This window comes from Microtus oregoni, unplaced genomic scaffold, assembly GCF_018167655.1.
Source record: "Microtus oregoni isolate MIOR12 unplaced genomic scaffold, Mior012 000073F_ref0000255, whole genome shotgun sequence".
NCBI classification, from domain to species: Eukaryota; Metazoa; Chordata; class Mammalia; order Rodentia; family Cricetidae; genus Microtus; species Microtus oregoni.
Window position 1 is genome coordinate 5,891,793 of NW_024543986.1, and position 25,525 is coordinate 5,917,317.

General features: G+C 36.3%; 1 protein-coding gene across 1 annotated transcript in view; it reads right to left on the reverse strand.

Moving 5' to 3' along the window:
• Positions 1 to 20,403, reverse strand: part of LOC121441141 (5-hydroxytryptamine receptor 2C-like) — a 242,323-nt gene extending 221,920 nt beyond the window's left edge. Inside the window, exons 1-2 of the mRNA XM_041642276.1 lie at positions 20,303 to 20,403; positions 4,689 to 4,746 (exon numbers count right to left, since the gene is read on the reverse strand). The gene's annotated coding sequence lies outside the window, so the exon portion shown is untranslated. The remainder of the gene's footprint in view (positions 1 to 4,688; positions 4,747 to 20,302) is intronic.
• Between the last annotated feature and the right edge of the window lie 5,122 nt (positions 20,404 to 25,525).

A 25,525-nucleotide genomic window follows, 5' to 3' on the forward strand; every position in this document is an offset into this window, starting at 1 on the left:
ACTGCACGTACTGGCTTTGTGGGAGCCTAGGCAGTTTGAATGCTCACCTTAGGAGACCTGGATAGAGGTGGGCAGTCCTTGGGCTTCCCACAGGTCAGGGAACCCTGATTGCTCTTCGAGAAGATTAGGGGGGGGGCTTGATCGGGGGAGGGGGAGGGAAATGGGAAGCGGTTGTGGGGACGAGGCAGAAATCCTTAATAATTAAATAAATTAAAAAAAAATTCAATTGTTTGAAAAAATAAAAAAAAAGAAAAGGTGAACAGGATTACAAAATGTATGAGTCATAGCACATGCATGAGATTTAAGACAAATTTAGGCTATTGTGAAATAGGAAAGGACAACTCATTAGAACAAAACTAAAATAATAATAAAACAATGGAAAATTAAAGTAGTTTGAAACTATAGATTTTTCTAGTGCTTCTGTCTGTTCTGTTCTCTGTTTGAGACAGAAAATCCCAATTGAGATAGCCCAGGATCGCTTCAAACTGTACATTTAGCAAGGGTTGACCTTGAAACTTTGAGCCAATAGAATGTCTAGGGTATGTTTCTGTGGGGAAAGGTCAGCTAATGCTTTCTAAATTACATTAAGTATGTTTTTAAGACTAATCTTTTAAAGTAGTGAAATTTGGGATCAATATTTTTTGTGTGACAAAGCCTTTGATCATGACAACCACTTACATGCATGTATTCACTGACGTTGGCAGTCAGTGAAGTTACAACAGACTATTTGGTTACTTACCTTTCAAAATTGTGTGACTTTCACTAATTTTGAGGAAGGTGAAACTTTTTGATAATATATGTATTTTAAACCATCATGTTAGCCTTATAAGTTTTAGCACAGCCTACTTCTAATAAAAATGTATTTGTACTGTACATGGTTTTTAAATTTCTAGCTAGGTCAACTGGATTTTACATAGATTTATTTTTTATGAGTACATATTTTTAATTACATTTCTACACATTTATAGGGCAACAAGAAGCTCTTTAAGTATCTAGACAATCCCATATCTTTTGCATTCAATGAAGTGTTAAGAAGTCCGGCCTAAAAGTGTAGTTTATCAAAAATACTGTGTATAATGCTAGATCACAAAGACTGAAATCTTACCTGTGCTTAAAATACTTTGACTGATTGTTTCTCTTCTAGTAGTACTAGTATTTTATTATATAACTTTTATAATTATTGTAAAACTGATGATCAAGTAGGTATTCCAATTAACACACTGTGTTCTTATTGGCGATACAAATGTGTTAACCAATATAAAACAATGATATGTTAGTGCTTAGCACTGAATTCTTTGCTTCCTTCATACCTTTCTGATTATCTTTTAATTTATTCAAATGAAGAGTTGAGGGTAAAGAAAATATGCTTCAAAAATACAAGTATTTTAAATATGTTTGGAAAAGACACATTATAATACAGTGCACACTAAAATAGTGGAACTCTATCAATAGTAATATTTGACATATATTTTTATTTTTTTATATCTTTGTCAAATCACTTGCAAACCTAGAATGAAACATTCTGAAAGTTATGCATTAGAGAGTTCATATCAAGCCGTTTGTTAAGTGAATTATTTTAATTTCTAATACCTCAAGGCCACAAGTTTCAAAATAAAAGTTCTTCCATTTTTAAGAGAGTGGCAAGTATACATCTTGTCCTGGAGGTGTAGAGGTAATCTGTTGGTGCTCTTTCTTTCCTACATTTACTACTGAGAGCCAGGCGGTGGTGGCACACGCCTTTAATCCCAGCACTCGGGAGGCAGAGGCAGGCGGATCTCTGTGAGTTCGAGACCAGCCTGGTCTACAAGAGCTAGTTCCAGGACAGGCTCCAAAACCATAGAGAAACCCTGTCTCAAAAAACAAAAAACAACAAACAAACAAACAAACAAACAAAAAAAACCTACTGAGATAAAGAACTTTCAGTACTGTTATCATGTACCGAAAAAACAAAACTAAGATACCAATGTTTACATTCAGTACTTACTGGTATTATTACAAACTTTATCTTGTTCAGAAGAAACACAGCTGTTCATCTGAAAACTGTTCAGTTTTCAAAAGGGACATAGAATATCTAACTTAAATCATTATCTTGGAGAATCTATCTATCTATCTATCTATCTATCTATCTATCTCCGTTTGTGTTCATGTGTATATATAACATATATGTTTGTATTTGAATCTGTAGGAGTACAAGGAAGCTATTACTAATTTTGAAGGATAGTAAAACAAATCATGTGAAACTCCTTTTATTTTTTAAAAACTATTGATTCTTATTTTTTTAAATTGTCACAGAAACTCAAAAGCTCTGTAGTAGTATGCTTGCCAAGCATGTATATGCCATGTTAATCTTGTCATGGGAAAAAAAGGCTTATAGGTATATAGGTATTATAATAGCACTCTTGGTACTCATCTCTATACAGTGAGTATTAGCATATTAAGAACGTTAGCTACATCATTGAAATAAACAACTAGTTTCCAACCATTTATAGTAGGTGAGTAGGGGATCTAGTTTTCATGTCACTGGCACACCCTGGTAGGAGAGCCTCTTGGAGAAGTGAAATCGTCGAAAACTTTACCTCCAAATGGATTTTGAACTATATTTTGCCTTTGAATTTCTTCTAGGAGGAACGGGATAGAACTTATCAACAATTGGTACCTTAAGAGGAATTTACATATCAAAGTTTCTCTAATGGATGATTAAGAACCAAGGCTCAGCAGGTATGTGCACAAAGAGTGCACAGGCCAGGAAGAGATGAAGTAAACACTTATTGTGGGGTCGCAGACACTGAGCATACAGAGGTAGAGACATGATGTTTTACCTAAGGCAGAATAATACTGAAAAGGTGGTAGCAAAGGTGGAATTGACTGACCTCATATTATGATAAGACTGACCTTGGTCTTTCTCTCTGTACAGGGCTTATGATGCTGTTGATGACCTCGTGTGAATACCATGTAAACTTACCTGTACATCCATGTTAACCTATTTCACCAACACACTGAAAATATCTGGGGTACACTTCGATCTTCATAAACTTACAGTGAGAGTTCTCCTGCTGGGATACTTCACAATTTTACACTTTGTACATTTTGAATTTCCCCTAAGGATTTATTTTATTCCAACACATGAAAAACTAGTGAGAGAGAGTAATAGAACCCTTTTAAAATATATAAAGTACAAGAAGTGTTGTGTCTACCATCACATTAAATATGGATGTGCTTAATAACATGACAGGACATTTGATGCTGGTTGTTTTGAGTATGGGTACATGTAGCCATTTTGATATATCCCCATTAATGAAAAAACTCACTAATTTCTTCTTTCTTCCATTTTTCAAAATCATAAATTATGTGTGTAGCAGATATTCCCATTCCTATTTCCATCTTAATAACTTTTGAAGTTTAGTAGGCTTGCATATTTCACTTGGGTTTTGTACTGATATGTATATACTAACATTAATTTATATGTATAGATATAAACATTCTACTAAAAGTATACATTAAAATATCCCTAGTGTAATGAATTAGATTTTTGCAATTGTCAATCATTCTAAAACTACAATTGTAAATTCATTTTGTGGTATTAGCTACATAAATATGACAGTGAGAATTTTTTCTTTTTCTTTTTTCCTTTTTTTAAATGGATTTTACTGAGCTATACAATTTCCTCTGCTCTCCTCTCTTACTCTCCTCTCCCTTTAACCCTCTCCCATCGTCACCATGCTCCCAATTTTCTCAGGAGATCTTGTCTTTTTCTTCTTTCCATGTAGAACAGACACTGACAAATTAATTGAGAATTGCTTAACCTGTAATTTATTTATTCAGTCACATAATCATGCTTTTTTTCCTTCCTTCTTTCCTTTCCTCCTTCCCTCCCTCCCTCTCTCCCTCCCTCCTTCCTTCCTTCTTCCCTTCCCTTCCTTTCCCTTTTCTTTTGTTTAGAGATTGAGTTTCTCTGTGTAGCCATGAATGTCCTGGTACTCACTCTGTAGACCAGGGTGGCCTCGAACTCAGAGATCCACCTGCCTCTACATCCCGAATGCTAGGATTAAAGCTGTGTGCCACCATGCCCAGCATTCATTTCTCCGCTTTTCGTCTTTAATGACTGATAGTTTGTCTTTATTGGTTTTCAGAACTATGACTGAAACCAAAGGTTCTAATCTTCTTTATACTTGGCTTAAAAAGTCATGATCACGATTGTTTTATTTTATTTCCTGGTATGGACCTATATTCTGCTGCTATTCAGTCAAGTTCCTCACCAGCTTCATCTGTCGAGAATAGTTAAAGAGGTTTGCTTTCTAAAATCTAACACCAGTAAATGATAGTCTGATTTCTTTATTCCAAACCACAGCTACGAGTTTGCCACTATAGGTGTAAATCAAGAGATCATAGCTTTTCATCACTGACAAAATTTTCCTGACATAAAATCTCACAATAAAATAATCTCACAAAGTCAAGATAGTGATTTGCAACTTGATAAGGGTATCTGCGTCACACATAACTTGATAAAACATAATTTGATAAGAACATAATTGTTTTCGGTTGCCTTAACATAATTTTCAATTCATGCTATATGTCTTAGTAGTTTGGGGGCAGGTCTAAGTTTTCAAAATATTTGTAATAACCTATATATAATGGTTAAATAGTAATTCAAAATACGAGTCTCAAAGCATGCTTATGGGTATACTTACAATTAATTTGGAAAGATGATGTTCATTGGCCTATGCTTGCAGGTATTGGTTGAGAACCCTGAAAGTAAACATGAAGAAAAAATAGAATAAGGACTTTATAAGTAAGGGCCTAGCCAAGGTACTTATGCAATTGTATTTGGTAAGGCCTGACGGAAAAGTAGCTGGAATGCTATCCACGAACTCAACATGAAAATCTTAGCTCCATAGTTTTCCAGTTGAAGCAGGTGCACCTCTGTTTGTCTTTCTGCTCAGGAAAAAAAATCCTATGTCAGTTTGATATTGTAAGTGAACTGGCAAAAGTCTACATCATGTTAGGTTGAGCCATCATTTCATATAAGACAACTGTTGTTTGTTCCATAGACCCCAAGAGGATATTAACCTATGGGAAAGAAAATAACACTTGACAATCATCATTTAAATGTCCCTTATCATAGCAGTATCAATTTTGTACTCATTTATTTTTGAATGTGAAGTCGAGGTTAAAACAAATATTAGCTACATTTTTTAAACAAACTCTTAGTAATTTTAATTTCTTATTTTAAACAGGAAAAGTTTCTCCAAGCACTACAAACAGGACAAAGATGTTTTAAATACAGATACTTTCTTAAAATACAAGCAAACATTTTTGGTGAGCCAAGTAAAATGGAGTGAAGTAGATACCATTAAAATTATGAAAAATATATAGAAAATATTCTGTGATTTGAGCTTATTAAAATAATGAAATTACAGACCTCGCAACATAAGTTGGTATGAGTAGTATAAAAATATGTAATTGCAAATTTTAGTCACAATTTTAAGAAATTTGATGTGATTATATTTCACAGTATCCAAGATTGAATGTATTATAGCAATAACTTACTCTACCTCTCATTCCTTATGATGGTGGTACAACAAAGGAGTTGTGAGTAAAAATAGGAGGAAAACAACCTGAATAAAAATTTCCCTTCTTATCTGGATTTATTTAAAAATGCATTTAATATTAATAAATTTGTATGACTACCTTTTTGTCACTTCGAGAAGTTAGCGCAAAGATTCATTGCAGCGACTGTGACAATAAATGTTCAAAATTAAGATTCTGTTTTATGGGAACTTTAAAATATTTAAAATAGAAAAATCAATTTCTTTGGGGGAAAGGTGCATGAAGCTTATTCTCCCTAACATATTTCAGGAGGCAGAGATACAAAGTTAGCTATTTTTAAGAACAGTTAAGAATCTATGCATAGTGAAGATACACTTGTTGTCGATTTATATGATACAAAGTATAGATTGCACTGCAACAAATAATATCACCTCGCTACACTGTAGTAATCTACTCCACCTGTTGCAGCTCCAATTTAATTTAATTTCATCTAATTGTTCAGTACTCATGGAGGGAATATTTCTGGTTTTGATCACACAACTGCTGCAAATGGAAGAGCGGCCCCCTAGTGGTCACATGTGACTACTGCAGCCAGAACAATGTGATGTGATGTCATTGTTAGGATTTTTTATTCAGTTTTCCCTCACATGGAAAATAACATAATCGTCTAAGGTTTTTTGAAAAGTATTTATCTGAAACTTAGCAAGCAAAAATATTTTCTGATCTGTCTGTTTCAGATTTTTAAAAGGTTAATTCACTAAAGTTAATTCTTTTCTGAGTGTATCCTTCCAACCTAATCAGGGCATTTTCTTTGTTGTTTATTACGTAGCCCAGGCAAGCCTCAAATTTATGGCATTTTCATGTATCTCTCTCTCACGACAGGAATACTCCACTGTGCTCTCTGACTCACGGCTCACATCCTTCTTTATGGTAATATTTTCATCAATCAACATGTCTTTCCCCATCAGCTAACTATAAATTTCAGACACATTTTATGATGCATATATTATCAGTTCAAGTCTTTGATCTTCCCTTACCTTACTGAGCTACTGCAATTTTTAAATTTCCACAATAAATTTGATTTTTGGCAGTGTGAGGTGGTCCTGAGCACAACCGTGTTTTATATATTAATACAAATACATGTTTTAAAGGGCACATTTTACAGTTCTCCAAGTCTCATATAATTACTTTTGACACGACTTATAATTGATATATAAAGTGACATAGAGGATAATTCTGTGATTATTTAAGAGGTTTAACTCAACATTACACATGTTGTTACCAATATTGAGACCTGAGTCAATGGATGCTAGCATCACAAAAGAGCTGAATGCACTTCTCTGTACATTCCCAGATTATCATAGTCATCTAAGGAGGAAACTTCATCCGTTTAGGATAAAAGGAAGATCACAAAGAGATGGCTTATTTGGGTATAGGCAAACAACAGCTATAACGAGTGCTTTAACCTATCAACAAACATCTGCCCATTGTGAAACAGGTACTTTTGGTAAAAAAAAAAAAAAAAAAAAACAGCTGATTTTGTGAAAAAGCATTGAGTCCTCTCTTGGACCCATAAGATAATGGAAGGCAAAATAAAAGTCTGATATTTATATTGTCACTTTGTGTGTTTGCCCTTTATTTTGGTGGAAGGCACAGAGATAAGTCATTGTCCCAACACTGTTGCCACCTTGGATTCCAAGAAGAATAAAACCTTACATGACAGGCCTCTGCCAAATGTACAACATCTTGCACATTTTTCTATCCATTTGCTATTAATAAATAATGATTTCCTCACATTTCAATATGAACTGAGATCTTTAAGGATTCACACATTTTTTTTTTTTTTTGATTTGGAGAAGCCATTATATGATGTCTATCTCCTGACTTGTGTTCCAACTCAGGCCCGGAAAACGTTAGATCTGAACAGATACTGCATAAGTGTTTGACTCATTTTTGAACTGGTAGGCTGTTTGTTACTCCAGGTGCCACGGAAAGTGTTCTCCCAGCCTTTGTACTTGGCTCTTTATCAGTTCTCTCCATTTCTATTTCCTGATACCTCTTTCTTTTGGGGCTTGCCCCTAAACATTTTAAGCTTCTTTGCTTTTTTCTCTAATACCTTCCTGTCATGAGGCTATTTGTTTGCCATCTGCCTGAAGTGCATGCCAGTCTAAAGGGCATGATCTTTTTTCTTTATCTCCTCCATTCTCTCCTCTTGGGTGGCTGCCGTGGCTTTATAGCTTTGATTTTGTTCTTTTAAATTCTAATAAAACTTTCCTTTGTGTTTGTATCTGAATCCATTCTTAAATTGTTTTATCAATGAGACTAAAATCCTAAAAAGGACACATGATTTCTCCTGTGTCAATATAATGATAGATGAAATAATGTTAAAATATAGTTCTAAGCCCATCCTGTATATGTAAGGTATTCATACAAATGAATGGGAAAATAGTCATAGAAGGGAAGAGATTTCATTTTATATTTTTTTTACCTCAATTAATAGATTTTTTCACGTTGTGATTGTATATTTACCATACTCTATAGTTCAGAGGCATTGCTTTAAAAAATGACTGAAGGTCACTGGTTTGTTTCCTTATGAAAATGACATAATGGATTAAAGATGGACTTCTGTAGCTAGTGACTCATGCTTGCATTTGTACATTTTTGAGGGATGTAATTTATAGAGTAAGCATCCAGTCTTGAGCTGTGTCAGACGTCAGTTGCTCAAATTAAAAAAAAAAATCAAAGCTTACATAAGTCTATGTGGCCAATCAACTAATATAAGTTTAATATAAGCCTCAAAGATTACTCTTTTCTTTCTGTTGTGGATAAGTATGCATATGATGCATAACACAAACATAATTGCATCTTCTGTGCTCATGTCAGTAATAATAAAAGTCATAGTCTTCAAGGTATTTACATATTTGTACTAAGTTTCTAATTTTTAAGCCAAGAATGCAAATGTATTTTTGTTCATTCTGAATTTATTAAGCATTATGTGATTCTCAAGGACAGTATGATGCAGTCAAAATTTTAAAAGCTAAAAAAAAAATTTAAAAGCTTTCTCTTATTTTGCCACACAGGCAAAGGACTATGTGGGAAAAGAACCCGAATTCAGAGTTAAAAGAATAGAATTTTCTCTATGGCTTCTGCACTAATAATAACTATTCATGTTACCAAAAGTTAATCAAGAACCAGTTTTAATTTTATTTTAGGCATCTTTAAACATAATCAGTAGTGGCCAGAAAGGTGTCTTTGTGGGTAAAGAACATGTAGCATAGGCCAGCTAGTCTGAGGCCAATCACTGCAGTCCACATAGCGGTGGAAGGAGAGGATCAAAGGCAGGGTGTTGTCCTCTGACCTCAGTGAATTCTCAGACCTGTCCTACACAAACCTCTCTCTTTCTCTTTCTCACTCATTCTCTCTCCTCTCTCTTTTTATCTTTTCTCCTTCTTTCTCCATCTCCTCTGTCTCCATCTCTCTGTCTGTCTATGTCACTCTCTCTGTCTCTCTCTCTCTCTAACGGACACACAAGAACATTACATTGATGTTTTAATTTTCAAAAACCCATACACAGTATGGAATCACTCAGAACTATGAGAATACTTTAATTCCACTGATTTATTATTATGTTTAGTAATTAATTCATGGTTACTTTCACTGCATCATCTATATCTTGAAAAATTATGAAGTATCTTGTTAATATTACTAAAAATAATCTAATAAAAAATGAATAGTCTTTTGGTATCAGAAATTAATAGTTACAGGCAACTGATTATATCATAGTCAAATGTTCAGCTCACTTACATGCCGGTACTGTTTCCTAACTATATGTATGACATCTATTTAATACTTCTTTACAGTATTATATCTTGATATTTGTTGCATACCAGTATAATTTGTGACAGTGATTTAAGCAGGGAGGGAATGGACATCAAATTCTGCTTTGACAGTTGTATGACTCTAAGCACAGGATCTGTATTTTATGTCATGTTCTTATGACCTGAAGTAAATCAGGCTTCAAAAGATACGTCTCCAGTGATCAAAAAAGGCACAGGAGTCACAGTTTAAGATCTTGGTACAGAAAACTGAATAATTACTTCAAAATTATTTTATATGAACACAAAAAGTGCAATTTTAGACTCATAAAATGGCAAAAAATCTAACTATGGTTTTCATGGGAAAGTAATTAGAAATCAAAAGGGAGCTATGATGGCAGCCATGAACCAAGTATAAATGGCTTTTTCTTCTCTTGTTTCTAGTGTCTATGTCACCTGCAAAGATACAAAATCAGAAAACTTCTAACATGGGGGTCAGAAAAGGTGGTATGAAATGGAATAATGGCCTCTAGTTAGTTAGTTGAGTAGATGCCCATGACAATCTTTGTCCTTTGAAGCCTTTACACACTAACCACCTATGTGTCCCATATAAATCTAATATGTTTAATGAACCAGAAATTTTCTAGTCATGAAGTTCCATCTTAGCCAGGAAGTTAGCAACACTGATGTTAAGCAAGATATTAGTGAATTCCTATTGGGAATTCTCTACTGTAAAGGGATTTTGGAGTAAAATAATATATATTAATTTTTTACTAGTTTTCTACAGAAAGAAAGGGAGGATTAAATCTAAGGGTCAATGCTATGTATATTATTATAACATCATTCAACAATAGTATGTAATATTGTGATATTGTAAAATATTGAAAGCATCTTCTGATACATGGGTTCTAAATTTCACAGTAAATATGAATAGGCTAGGGATAATAGGTATAAGAGAAAATAACAAGTTGAAGCATTTTTGGAAAATTAGAAGCAGCAATCGAAACTGCACTTCATTGACTTTGAAGAAACCTTACTTGGGTAAAACACAGTGGGATGGATGTTATCCCAATTGATTCTACAGAAAGTGATTTGGTTTTTATTAAGGTTTTTATCAAAGACATATTGCTCATCAATCAGCTATGTTTATATAACCTTTGATCACATTTAAATGAATGTCTACTCTTCTGCAGAAACACATTTATCATTTATTTTAATCATTTCTATCCTGTCTCTGTCTCTCCCACTCCCTCGCTCCCCCCCCCACATACACACTCAAAACTCTATATAACTTTTGTTTTAATGATGCCGGAGATGAAACTTAGAGCCTCACAGATTAGACAAACACTGTACTGCCAAGAACACACCAAGCCCTTACAATTTCTTATATTTTTGGTTGTGAGCCTTGCCTTTAGTGGCTGAGCCATCCCTCCAGCCTACTTCCAAATTTTCTTAATTGTGTCATTTATTTATTAGCACCACCAAAATTTCTGTGAAGCTATCCATAACATAGAAGGCAGAGAAATAGTGGAAGTCCTATGTAATCTTTAATGAAATAGCATGGTATTGTTTCTTTTTTATTTATTTATTTTTTTACATTTCAAACATAGTTTTCCTTCCTACCTCTCCTCCTGCCCTTCCTCATCTCCCCCGAACTAACCTTCGATTCACTCTTCCTAATGGGTAAGGGCTCCCATAGGAAGTCAACAAAGTCTGGCACATTAAGTTGGGACAGAAGCATAGTATTGTTTTAATCTGTTTGTACGATTAAGTGTATGATCACAAATATAACTTTTCAACTTATTTACTATTAGCTGTCTTATTTGCATAAGTGATACTAAAATATTGGTCCTAATTAATTTGTGGTTAAGTTGAAAATAAAATAAGAACACATACTGAAACTATATAACCATATGTAAATGCTATTACTCTGTAAAAAGAAGAGCTACAACTAATAATGATGCTATGTGACTATTTTTTTTAAGCACTTTCAGCTTTGTGTTGCTTTTCTTAGAAAATAAATGAAAGAGGGGGGGAGTGCAGTCTAGAACATAAGGATAGAACTTTGGGTGAAATTTAACTCTATAATTAATTTTTAAAATTGCAAGAAATAGAAAATATTTGAAAATAGATTGGGTATGGTGGTGCATATGTGTAATCCCAAAATTCTGGAGTGAGTGATAGTGAGAATCATGAATTTGAGGGCAGCTTAGTCTACAAAGTGAAAGGTAGGTCTAAGAAAAACAAATTTGGGTGTGTGTATACATAATGCAAATTTAATATAAATAGATATTAGGAAGAATATCATAAATGTACCTGTTATGTAATATCTAGTAAAATGAAGGAATATAAAATAACTCCAACTTTCTTTATTACTATGGATCACAATTATATATGTTCAAAGGTTGGCAATATGAATCCCTGGAATTTTGCTCTTGTTAGAAATAACATTGTGTGAAGAATTCTGGTTCATTTAACTTTACCTTTTTGACTTCTGTGTGTTTAACACATTTCCAGAACTTAAAAAGGTTTCTTAAAGCCATCAATTTCTCTTCCTAAGGCATTATCAGGTTATGTATACATATAAAAATGACTAGAATTTGTGTGTATGCATGTGTGTGTGTGTGTGTGTGTGTGTGTATGTATGTGTTGACAGAGTCTCATGCAACTTAGGCAACTGAACATGCTATATAGTCAAAAATGACCCTGAAACTCCTGATCCTCTTGCCTAAGACCTTCATGTGTGCTAGCTAAATGCTTTTTACTGATCTGCCTAGGAATTCCTCTTTAACAAGGAAAGGATACAGAGGCTCATTAAAGCCTAGCACTCAAGTCACTTAACTCTTGATTTTGCACCTTAAACCCTTTTCCACAGTGCCTTTATTTTCATACATTAATTCTCAGTCAAAACATTCAATTAAGTCATAATATATAATGACCTATGCATGTAAGCATGAATTAAATACAATCTCTATCTGTGTATATATGACCTGATAAAAAAGATAGCTAGTACTCAGCTTAAACTCCAAGATAATGCTTATAAAATCTTTGATATCATGCCTAGCAGATAGTCACACTGAATTTTAAAATATTAAGTTAAAGACAATAAACAAAAATAAAATAAAACACAATAGGCTAAGTGCCTAGTAAAATTGAAATAGAAAATTTGATAATTTTATGTATGAAATTAGATGATCTTTTACTGTGATCAGTGACTTTTTCTATTTTGTGTATATAAATTTATAAAACACTACATTTTAACCATTATTTTTTATTTTATTTGGGTTTTAAGTGAGATAGGTTCTTACTATGTACTTCATAACTTGATTTGTAACACAGTCTGGCTTCCAACACACTACTCTCCTGCTGCAACCTTGACTACATGGCACACACCACCATGCCTGGCATTGGCTTATTGACTTTAGAGTCAGCAAAATAGCTTTCTTCTCCACACTTTGTAGCAAAACTGTACTTTCCCCCTGAACTAAGTCCGAGAATTAGTCTGCTGCCGTTCCTGAAGTCATACCTTACCAGAAGCTCAGGACTCTACAATTTACCTGGTGCCCACTGTATTTATTCTTGGCATTTCACAATTAATTTGTCATTTTATTGCCATTGACCCTGTAAATACTCTGCATTATTTGTGCTTTGTGATCAAAGCCAAGTATGTGTTCAGCTCAAAATTTGAGTGGAGGTATTTTTTCTTGCAGTGACAGCTAAAGAACTAACAATAAGGCTCTACAATCACAATGGCAATGAAAAAAAGAAGTGGTACGTCTCAGAAAAATGGATCAGTTACATTTTCCTCTCGTTTATTCTGAGGGGGCGAATAGAAGGAAGAGAATTGCCTTTTCTGAATGCTAGTTTCTTTTGAGAAGTTTTATATAATTCGCATGTTAGCATCTATCAATCATCTAAAATATCATTGGCGATACACCAAGCCCTTAAAATAATACTTGATGAAATTACATTATTCTTACATATTATTCATCTTATAGTTGACAAATTTGGAATATATATTTGATAAATATGAACAGTATATTTTATAGATTTAATTAAATAAAATTTAGAAAATTGGTTGCTGTTTACTAATAAATATATTTTATAAATTGAGATAGACTGTTATCCAATGAAAGGAAGAAAAGAATCGTCCTACCTAATGAATCTACTATATTGGCTACTTAAATAAGATCTGGAAGAACAAGAATCATGCTTTCAATGAATAATAATTTTACAGCATAAATATATTTTATATTTCCATTTGCAATTATTTTAAAGTAGATATGTAATGAAAGGATAAAAACAATCTATCAATAAACCTATTCATTATTGCTTCCTTAAACTATAGGTCTAAAAATATTGTTATAATAGTACCAGATCCTTTGGATTTACTTCACATGAGCATAAAAGCATAAAATTTTCCCTCAAGTTCTTTTAGTTCATTTATGAAAGTGTAGGGTATGAGAATTATAAACTTCCAGAAATCAATGGCTAATCAAAAAATAGAATGATATATGAAAAATATATGAATCATAAAGCTAACTTTAAATGTTTAAAATTCAAAAATCTACACATTCATGATCTTATCACTGCAAGCAATTTAAGAATAGCAACTTCTGATATCCTATATAGAAAAGAGAAACAATTAGACTTTCTCATCAACTCTCATCACAGAAAGAATGTGGATCATTGAGACAACTAGTTGAAGGTCAAATAATAACAAAGTTATGTAGCAGATCTAAATGTGTAACTGGCCCTACACACTAAGCACATGCTTAACACCTAGAAACAGTCAGCCAAATGGTCAAACACACACGCACACACACAAATAGCATGTGTGTATTTCTCTGTAAAATAGAAAATAAAACTATTTTAGAACTAAACTTTAGTTAATCTAAGACTTGTAAATCTTTACTTGTCTAAAATTATGTTCAGGGAAATAATAGTGCCTGATACTTGATTTCTTAGATTATAGAACATTGATTTCTTACAATCGGCAACATAATCAATGTAAATTTGCTAATTGATTCCATATTTTAGACAAAGGTTTCATTATATATAATTGCCAGTTGGAAAAAAAATTGCTGCATTTGGTAGAATATGACAAACCTGGAAGACCACATAGACCTAAGGAATATTTGGTAGAATAAGATTCACACCAGTATTTCAATATTTTCTAATGTTTCTCTAATAAATCTAATAGCCTTCTATTATTCTGTTTATGCACTTCCAGCATTTTAATTTTCCTGTTTGAATCGCAAGTACTCAGCTTTCAAAAAATGACCAAATATGATAGATTTATGTTGCAGTGACACTAAATACAAACCATATAAATAGCTGTCAACATAGATGTAGTGTACATAGGTTCAATAGAGTATAAATAGGTGTAGGAGCCCCTGCACCATGTACTTATTTTTCTATATGCTATTATCCTGATCTCATTTTATTGTTTGTTACAATTCTGTAACTCCCATGAAATCTGCTTTCTTTTTTCCATTTTTGACAAAAGGACTTATCATTTTTGAATAATGGTCTTGCATATAGCCCAAGTAGACTTTGAACTTAAAATCACCTTGCTCTTGAATGCTGCTATTAAGACCTCATAATTCACAGCCATGTTTCCCTCAGCTGCTTAATTCTCAGTCCTCCAGCACCAATGTTTCTAAATTATTTGATCTGTTTAAAAAAAAAAAACTGATAGCTAAATCTACATGAAATGTTATGTGCCCATTTTATTGCCTTGGCAAGTTTTAAGGGAGAATGTCAATAATAGCCACCTGTTCAAAGCCTAGTGATAATAGTACAAAACAATGTGTAACACAAACAACAGGAGTTTACTGTGTAATAATGTGGCCACTATATTCAAAAGTACCTGCTTTCAGGCTTCAGGTTGTTCACTACAGTTGAGTATATTATTTCACCTCTTTGCATGCTTCAGTTTGCCAATGTACAAACTTGGGTAATACTATTACCTTCTCATGGGACAGTTGTGAGGCTTTAATGAGAAAGCATATGTAAACCTCTTATACATGTGTACTATGTATTATGCAGCAATTTTAAATGAATCATGTCTACTATTATCATCATCCTTTATTATATCTTAAGAAGAATAACTACTTGCTAACTTGATCAAGTCTTCTTGATTCAATTGGAGGGAGCTGTACATAAAAACATTGAATGAGTATTGATTCATGATCTAAAATAGGAGATATGTGAGTTTCAAACAAACTTTTAAAAAAAGATGTGAACACAAGACATTTAGTTAAGGGCATTTACTAATAACATTAAAGAAAAAATATGTTTTTTGTGAAAATAAAGCAACATGGCCACTGTAGCTATGTAATCCACTAATATATTTGTCTGGACATTAGCTGAAGTGGCTTCATAGCATTTCATTGTTTTAGTTTTTACACTCCTTGAACCCCAAAGCCTGCCATTACTGAGTAATACATCTTAGAACACTCATGCTCCCTGCTGCACTGCCGGTCCAACTGACTCATCTTCTGTAGGAGGCCAAACACACTACTCAAATTTTTTTTTCCTGTAAGGCCTGCCTAATAACTTACTGCAATAATTTTGGTTGCTTCCAAAGAGACTTCAACTCTTTTTCTTTTATACATTTGTTCACTACTTTGATGAGAAATGTACTCCCTTTCTTGTTCCCCAGAAAATATCTTCTACTTGCCATCCTGAGTAAGGAGAATGTTTAGAAACTTGGAATAGATGAAATGGCTGACCACAAAAACACTTTCAGTTTTTCTGCATGTTCCAAAAGAAACTTGATGTTAGGAGATGTATATTTATGAACTTATAAGGATACACTTTTGTATGACATTCAGCATACTAATATATGGCTGTTGTGTGAGAGTGCAGTTCTCAAAGCTTTCTGATAGCTACAGTACAGTTATACATCATTAATATGCAATGACATTGTTCGCCTTTTAAGTGGACATTTGGAGTTAAATGAAAATACTATTAAAAGAAAAGAAAAATATTCCTGAATGTATGATTTCAAGAGATATAAAAGGCCATGAAGGCAGTTTGTGGGTCAAAAGTTTTTTCTAGTTCTTTTCTAATTAGACCAGGCAACCAATCATCTATGAATCAGGGTTATTTTAATTATAATACTAAACAGTAGCTAGTTGTATACAAGTGCTGCAACTTGAAAGTATCTTTAGAATAGTGTAGATGGCTCAGACTTAAACATATGTGGAAAGAGAAATCAGCAGAAAGATAAAGCAGAGGTGAGTGCTGGGTAGTGGGACTCAAGCTCAGCATTCCAGCTCTTGTACATCTTGTTTGAAATCCTGCTCATACTATTCTAATTGCTCATTAAAATGCCTGCTAGTGGCCAGTCAAATGATGTGCACCTTAAATCCTCGGTTGGTTCTAACGCTGAGTGTGTGAAAGGGAGATTACTAGGCTGTTCTGCAGTTACGTTCTCTGTATGTAGAGAAATCTTAAAATGTTTTTCGAAGGCCGTGACAGAGAGATTGAACATTAATTAGGCTGATACCTGGTGATTTTCTTCTGAGATTCAACAGTACAATACACAGAAAAAAATGGCATAGGTGTTTTATAATGATGACAAATGATAATATAAAATACAGTTTTGCATAATAGTTAAAAAGTATATTATAATGTTCACAACAAACAAGTAACATTAATTTATTATACTACTATATATTATACTATATATTATATTACTATGTGTTATTATGTTACAATAATATCTTAATGACCCCAATATGTAGTAATATTTTCACAGTTGGCTTGTGGCTACCAAGTTAATTAACTAACTAAGCATTTATTTCATTAGACATTATGCTTTCAAGGATGCTCTACTAAAATATTCTCAACACAAGAGTTGTGTATCCTTGTTTCTTGAAGGATTCCACTTCTATATAAGTGAAGTGGCAAGACACATGTTCATGATACTAACCAAATAGTCTGGAGACTAAGGAGCCATTAGATCCTGGAACTTAATTATTGTTTTGCAGCAGGGCTCTGCAAACTACAAACTTCAGTCTTAGGCAGCTGAAGACACTTCATGCTGCTGACTGATAATTTCTACCCTATATTCTGTTGGTTTTGTGCTTCCTTTATTTGAAAACATATATGGCTTTTATCTGGTGAAACTAAAATGAAACAGGAAGATAGTGAGGATTCATTTAGCTTTCAGACTATTATTGAGGTTTGGGTATTTATCAGATCAGCCAAATTAAAAAATATCCCTAAACAGTTAAATTACAAACAATATCGAGAACGCTGCAAACATAACAGAATGTCAAGAGTTTATTTTTTAGAGGGGAAATCTACTGTCTTCTGTAGTGTCAGTGCTCATATTTCTTAAATTCCTAGCAGAAAATTAGGGCATTCTTTTTTGCAATGCCGGATATCAAACATAATGTTTTTTACATTCTAGGAAAGTGCTCTGTTGCAGCCCAGGACCTTCAGTTTTTATTTTTGTTGCTGGAGAAATAGATATGTTCTTCTCAGGTAACCGTGTAAGCACAAAGAGGTACTTTGTGCTTCCTTGCATTAATCTATGAGAAAATGTTTGGAAATTGGGGAGAAAACTGGCTGGTATCAATAACATTTAACATACAATTTTCTTATAATGATGCTCTGAAGATATTATGAAGTAAAGCATAAATGCAATACTTTTGAATCCCTGCCTGGCATCCAGGAGTTTCTCAAAAAATCAGTTTTCATGATCTTCTTTTTCCTGTGAATTCATACTGCGTCAAAGCCTATTATGTTATTACCTGAAAAAGTCATCACTGCATCCATGACAATTTTACATGGCAGAAAAAAGAAAGACAACAGATGAAGGGTTAACAGAGTTCCATCTGTTTTGCTGTTAGAAAACCCCTCTCAGTGTTGTTGCAAACACCCCAATCCTACCTGGCCACTGCAATCACAGCCTTATTCACCTTCCGACATATGGGGCTTGAGTTGGGCTCGCTGTAGCAGATGCTGGGTGCTATTAGGAGAGAAATGACCTGCACAGAGCACATATTTTGTTCACTTTCCAAGAAGACCAAAAGAACAAATTTAGTGAATGAAAAACACAATTAAATACCCTATGGTCTACATCCTAAATGTATAGGGAGCAAAAAAGTCCCTACCTATAGGGTGAGGTAGGGAGTTGTAGATGATTTCCCAAAATAAAGGTGCCAAAACGTATACTTCTCTTAAAGGGCAATATTGTGTGTGTGTGTGTGTGTGTGTGTGTGTATGTGTGTGTGTGTATGAGATAGATAGATAGATAGAGAGAGAGAGAGAGAGAGAGAGAGAAAGATGATGCAAAAGAAATGAAGAAATAATTTTTCTGCGATGCATGTTAATTATCCATTCTCATTGTCATTATGTAGTCAACTCCGGGTGATGGTTTATGTATACTGCATGAATGTTTTGTTTATCAGTGTATGATTTTATATACACACATATGTATGTATGTATGTATGCATGCATGTATGTATATCATATATATATATAAACTTCTTATTGAAAAATTTAAAGTCAGTCTTGATACATCTTTTTTCACCACTGTTTATATGACGTCACGATTGTCTGCAACAAGCTGCGAGTGCAGAGATTACTAACTGCGCAACATTTTCTCCCCCCCCCCAAGCATTTTAGTTCAATCCCATGTTCCCCTAATGGACATTTTCCATGCTTATTCTATTTAAGAGGTAAATGGAAAGGGGCATATATGTTAAGGGTATCAGTTAAAGCTTTTTTGAATGGGGGCAAACTGGTAAATGTTAATGAAGAACCTGCCAGGTACTTGCAGCTATTCTGAACTGAATTAAATAACCTCTAACCGCTGATGTCGCCTTCTGTGTTTCTTGGAGGGGCTCTGTCACTTAAAATAAGGGGTCTCGAACATAGTGTGAAGTGTTTGTCACCTTAGTCACCTACTAGCATCTAATAGCAAGCAAGGCGCAAAGGGCTCGACGCAGAAAAAAACAGACGCATAGACATGTTTTGCAATGACGAACTTTATGTCGCACCAGGAACCAGCAACCTGTTCATGTTTAGCAATTCCGTAGTATGCTGGCAACACTGTTTGTCAGGTTAAGCTGAGCAAAGAGACCAGGATAAGAGGCAGAACTGGAGACTATTCCATAATCCTTTACAAAATATAAAACTGTAGCCAAATGACTTAGGTAAGCTAATAAAAAGGCTCGCTGGATACCCTTAGACCATCCTCTTAAACTTACGTGATCATCAGCAACGCTGTTCAAATTCAGCCAGCAGATGTTAGACCAAGACACAGATCCGCAGTGTGTAATCTCCCAGAGTTAACGTGTGTTCACTGAGACCCTCCAAAAACGAGGGTCGGTTTTAACAAGAACATAATAGAGATCATTTGCCCCTCCGTCCAGCCCCGCTCCCATTACTTCAAGCTCTGAGCCCCCATTCCACTTAGCCCGAGACCAATTTCTTAATATGGTGAACAGTTTGTATCCCCGCCCCCCCCCCCCCCCGCCTTACTCGATTTCACCTTCCTCAGCCCAACCCCTGGACCAGAGAACCCCCGCGATCAGTTTTACTCCTCCTCCTTTCCATCCCTCCCTGCTCTCTTCCCCCTCCCCTTACTTCTAGAGACCCCACCCCAGTCTTACTCTCACAGCTTTTCCTGAGCGCGAGGGTCCCCTAGATCCTTGCTTCCCTCTAGCGCTTACATCTCAGGTCTTCCAACCTCCTCAAGATTCCCGCTGCTTTTTTAGTGAAGCCTACGTCCTTGTCTCTTCTAGAGACCCCCAGCCTCCCCGCGATCTGAGCGCTCTGAGTCGCTCCCACCATCCTCCCGAACCAGTGCGGTCCTGCAGGGTGCAACCATCAGGGACCTGTCTAAGCACCCTTACCTCATCCTCTGCCTAAATCATTAGGGTCTCGGCTAGTAGTGTCGCCCGGGGGCTCCAACTTACCGCTAGCGTCCAGGAGGAAGACCAGGCAGGTCGCCGCGGCGGCAGCTAGATGAGAAACGGACTCGGCTGCAATCGCCCAGCGGAGCCCGCGGCAGTCGGTGCGCTGCTATGAGCTGCGCGCCGCAACCTCGCGTCTCAGCAGACAGAAAGAAGGATGGAGGGAGCTCAGCGCGAAGGACAGCGCTGGCAAGTCGACCTCCTGTGGGCAACCTGCGCCCCCCGGAAAGGTTTGGCTGGTATTGTTTCGCTATCCTACTCTAGCATAGTAACTGACACCTCCAGCATCTCCGCGCCAATTGCTTCTTTCTTCTTTGAAGGCCCCTAACTTACTACACTATTCTAAGTGGACAAGACCACCACCGGAGCACCACGACGATCTCCACGACGCCGACGACAAACGATGTTCAGAACGAAGGAAAGTTCATATGCAATAAGGTAAGGGATAGACAGGCCAAAGGAGCAACCAAGATAAACAATCTTGCTGCTCCAAGGGCTCAATCATTAAGATTGGTGCTCCCGAGGAAGCTTCCTCGGTGAGCACCAGAGCGCCTACCCAGAGCCGGTGAGTCTGCACTGGGCTCTTAGGCAAAACCTGGGATGAGGGGAGGAGCCAACGAGGAGCCAAGAATAGCCAATCAGGGCTCAGGGTTACACTGCTCCAGGCCTGTTTGGACCAGAATCTTAGTGCGTCTGGAATCTGCTGGCAGGGAACCGTGAGATCCTATGGCGTGGGTGGGGAAGTGATTAACTTGATTCATAAGGCACAGGGACCCAGGGAAACTGAGGTCGTCCTTGGCATCAAATAGGAGATGGAGAGAGTCTCAAAATTCGACCCTCAAGGGTTCAAACTTTAGGCACATACTGCGGAGAGACAGACAGACACACTCACATACAGAGAGAGAGAGAGAGAGAGAGAGAGAGAGAGAGAGAGAGAGAGAGAGAGAGAGACAGAGAGAGAGAGAGAGAGACAGAGACAGACAGACACAGATAGAAAAACAGGGAGACACAGATAGACAGAAGGACACAGAGAGATACAGACAGAATGACAGAATACACAATGAGACACAGACACACTGAAACAAGCAGACAGGGAGACAGAAAAAGTAACATACAGAAAGAGGCAGAGAGATAAGAGTTAGAGAGACGAAGACACACAGAGATAGAGATACAGACAGACAGACAGCCTTTAGTTTCTGTGAACACACTTTCAAAGTTCTCTAAACCTCACTGATTCTTGAAAATTCTAAGGGTCTTCATTCCGACTCTCAGGCATTCCTCCCTCCCTCAGGAACAACTGACACATTGACAGGATCAAGCCTTAAAGGCCTCAACCCTGTTTGGTGGCTGGCTTCCGTACCCTTGCTCCTACTCTTAAATTCAAAGGGAGAAAGGAAAAATCCTCGGCTTTGAAGACCTCAGAAGGCAGTTTTTAATTCCTTCTTGATGCCATACCACACACCCTGCTGAGGGCTTGAAATAAACCATGAAGGTAGCTCTTTTTTTTTTTTTTTTTTTTTTTTTTTTTTGGTTTTTCGAGACAGGGTTTCTCTGTGGTTTTGGAGCATGAAGGTAGCTCTTTCAGCTCTCTCGGGGAACTGAAAATATCTCCAACAGAGTTTAGGGTGTATGCTTAGTTGCCCAGCATCTGCAAAGGCTGTCAAGGCATAAATACAAAAGTAAGGTCAGGGAAGAAGAAAAGAAAAGAAAAAAAAAAAAACCTCCCTTTTGATAACTGCTTGTCCACTCAGCTAAAACCCAGTAAGCAAAACTCTTCCCCATTAACTCTAAAGTGCCGCTCCTGGGGCAGGTGCCTGCTGTGTCCAGACTGCAGTGCAGAGGTTGATCCACCTCGCCAGGATGCCCCAGGGACATCAAAATCAAGCTTAGGAGTAGAAATGCTCCGGCAGAGAAAGAGGATAGAACAGAACAGAGTAGTTGTATATGTGTGTGGGGTGGGGTGGGGTATGTGTCTCTGCAGCGTGGACAGCTGCTTGAAGTAGAGACTCCTCAATGCTTAGAGGAAGCTGAATCAAAACAACAGATCGTGACCAGTGCAACTATTTGGGACCCAAGGACAAATCAGTAATTGTATAGAAGAGAATGCAAAAGGTCTGTGTAGTGATTTGAAGGATCAAACCCAGAAAAATGCTGAATGGAGGGCATCTATCTGCAGCTATGGGACTGTTGACCCCAGTAGCTATAGAAGCTGGGAATAAAGGAAGAGTTGGGAGAGATGGGAAGACTTAGGTTTCCTTTTCATTCTGGGTGCCCTAGTGCCAAATATTGCTCGTCCTGGCTCTAGATTTGTGAGAAGAGCTATAACTGTATTTCAAGAAGGGAGTCTGAGGATGGAGATTCTATCTTTAATAAATTCGAACACTTTGAAAGGCCTTGAAATTCAATTTGTCCACCACCCGTTTTTTTTTTTTTTTTGTTTTTTTGCCCAACACAAGGGGGAAAAAAACCCCTTGCAGTTTGCTTGAAGCATCTGTTGAATGCTCCTGTTGGATGCTTGCAACACAGGTGGCCGCGACAGCGCTGCCAAGTCCGCAGACTGCACCACACTTGCATCTGTAGGATTGCTTTGTTAGTGAAAAGTATTTTATAAATACAAAAGAGAAAAGCGTATGTCTTCTTTAACAAGCACTCATATTTTAAAACTCTCCACGCGTCTTTTTATTTTTTTTATTTTTTTTTTAATGCTCGCGACTGTGGAAAGCGTTCATACTTTCCTCTCAAGCGCGATTTCTGTTGACTGTGTCGGAGGCAAGAGACGTTTGTATTACTTCAAAGTGGTAACTCTGAATCCTTATGAAATATATACTATGGAAACATAGCTCACTGAGGCCTGGGAGAAAGATACCGTCAACCTAAACCTGGTGGTCTCTTTTGCCAGGTCCCGAGGAAACCGGCGAAGGGAAATTGACCACAGCAAATGCAATTGCAGGAATGAGAGCAACAAGGATGACAGATACTCTTTTTATTCCTTATTTCGCTCTTTAGGCTATTCTCTCCATCTGGGGGGGGGGGGGGAAGTTTTGACAAGATATAAGTAGTGGAGCTCACTCCGTGATGGGATGGACAGAAAGTTCGCCAGCAGGGCAGAGCGCAGGCTTAGGAATTTGAATAGCCCGACACCCACAGACAAGCTTGCCTTTGAGAGGCGCTGTCGCCATGGTCCCGGAGCTGGTGATGCTGAGCCTGAGCAGCGTACAGCCGCATTCCGAGTGCTGATTTCGGACACAACAGCATTTCCACTGTCTTGGCTACTCTGGCACATCCATCCAGCCTTACTTCTCTAAGCAACTGCCTGGCGGAGAGTTGCTGATCTGATGAGATTTGGCGATTTGGGAAACACTGGGTAGGGAGAATAAATACATTGCAGAGAGACATTTAGGACTCATGTGAAATTTGGAGAAGTAAATTCTATACAGGCGCTCTTTCAGGGGTCTCAATTGTAGAGGATTTTTCAGGCAGTGAAAAATCTGAGGCGGGCAGTGCAATGGGATTAGTCTGAGTTTTTATTGTGTTTCTGATACTTCTTCAAGTCTAGGGAAGTTGTGCTTTTTTGTTGGGGGGAATCATTTAGAGTAAATTCTTCCAATTTGATGCAAATAATAACTGATCCAGGGAACAGGAAGAAATCCCAATACTCACCCCGGAGTTTCTTCCCAGGGGATTTCTTCTGTTTGCTATGCACTTCTTTCCAAAATGCTAGGTTTAGAAATTCAGGAAGAATGCAAAGAAATTTATTATTAAGTAAGGAAAAGTTCTTAATCATATGAGATTTTGAGGACTTTCTTATAAATTCCAGCCATGGATAAATTATTAGTCATTATTATATTTTGCTTCTTAACCGGAGAGCCTTATATTCCCAAAGATTGTGAGACAGATTTAAAAAAGAGCATCCCAATTATAGCACGGTACTCCAAGGCAAAGAATTCCTTCCTCAGAACCGAAGAAGTCAAACAAAATTTACCTGGGCAGATTTTGTAATTTCCTTGTTTCCCAGAGAATATAGATGCAAGATATTCTGCTAATCATTTTACTCACAGATATTTTATTCCTTAAAGCAAATTTTAATAGCTAAAATTTTTTAATCTGTAATTGTATTAAATAGCATTATTATTTTTTGCTTAACCAAAAAAAAAAAGAAAAAAGAAAAACAAATCCAGCATCAGATCCCTTTATTGGAACATGTAATGTCTAAAGATAATTTCTTTGTAACATTTAACACAGCAAATGTTTGTTATGTTTTCTCATTCAGAGTCACTAAGTGATAACATTTGTCATATATAGACAGCTTATATACATATACATGAAGTCTTGAATTTTAGTTCTGATTCTTTTTTTTTAAATGACAAACAGCAGCAGAACTCTATCACTATGTAGGAAGGCAGGGGGCAGTCTCTGATCACGTCAATTTTTCTTCCTGTGCAGCTGCCTTTTAGTGGGTTCCTTAGTTTAAGGGAAAATCAACCATCAACTCTGGTTCTCTGATGCACTCACTAAATGGAGAAGAAAACCTAAAAGCCTTTTGAGTGGAGTGTGGAGGTCTCAGTCACATATTGTTTTTCCATTTCTCGGGCAAAACCAGAAGGTGTCATGTTTAAAAATCTGTGTTCCTTCTTTGCAGCAAATCTCATTGAATGAATTTAACCTCATCTAATATTTTTCTAATAATGAGATACACAATGGGGCTTCTAGCAGTGCTCTTTTTATTTCATGCTTGAGACTGAGGTTCATGTGGCCTAGGCTGGCCTCAATATTGTCTCGACATATATTTTTTAAAATGATACATTATGAATTCAACTTCAAAGCTAAGAATCTAGAACCTTCAAAGACAAAAAAGCTGCAAACTATTTTGATGCCAGTTCCCTGGGCAAATATGCATTGTCTTGTACCACATTCATATTACAAAGAAAGCATTTTATGTTATTGTCATGGATTTTTACCGTAACCTCTTAGAATGAGAAAGGTAGCAATTAGCATTCTTATTTAAGTTAAAAATTCAAGGTGTTAGTGGATTCTCTTTGGGCTCTTCCTGTTGATGACCATCTGTCCTACCCATACATCCTAATTGATTCTTTTAGAACAGCTCCATCTCTAATCTCAATTCCTGCATTAACTGGACATTTTATCAAGCAACCAAAGGTTCGAGAGGTATCTACTGAGTGATGAATTTCACTTTCTTGATCAGTACCCAATACCACTACAGTATTT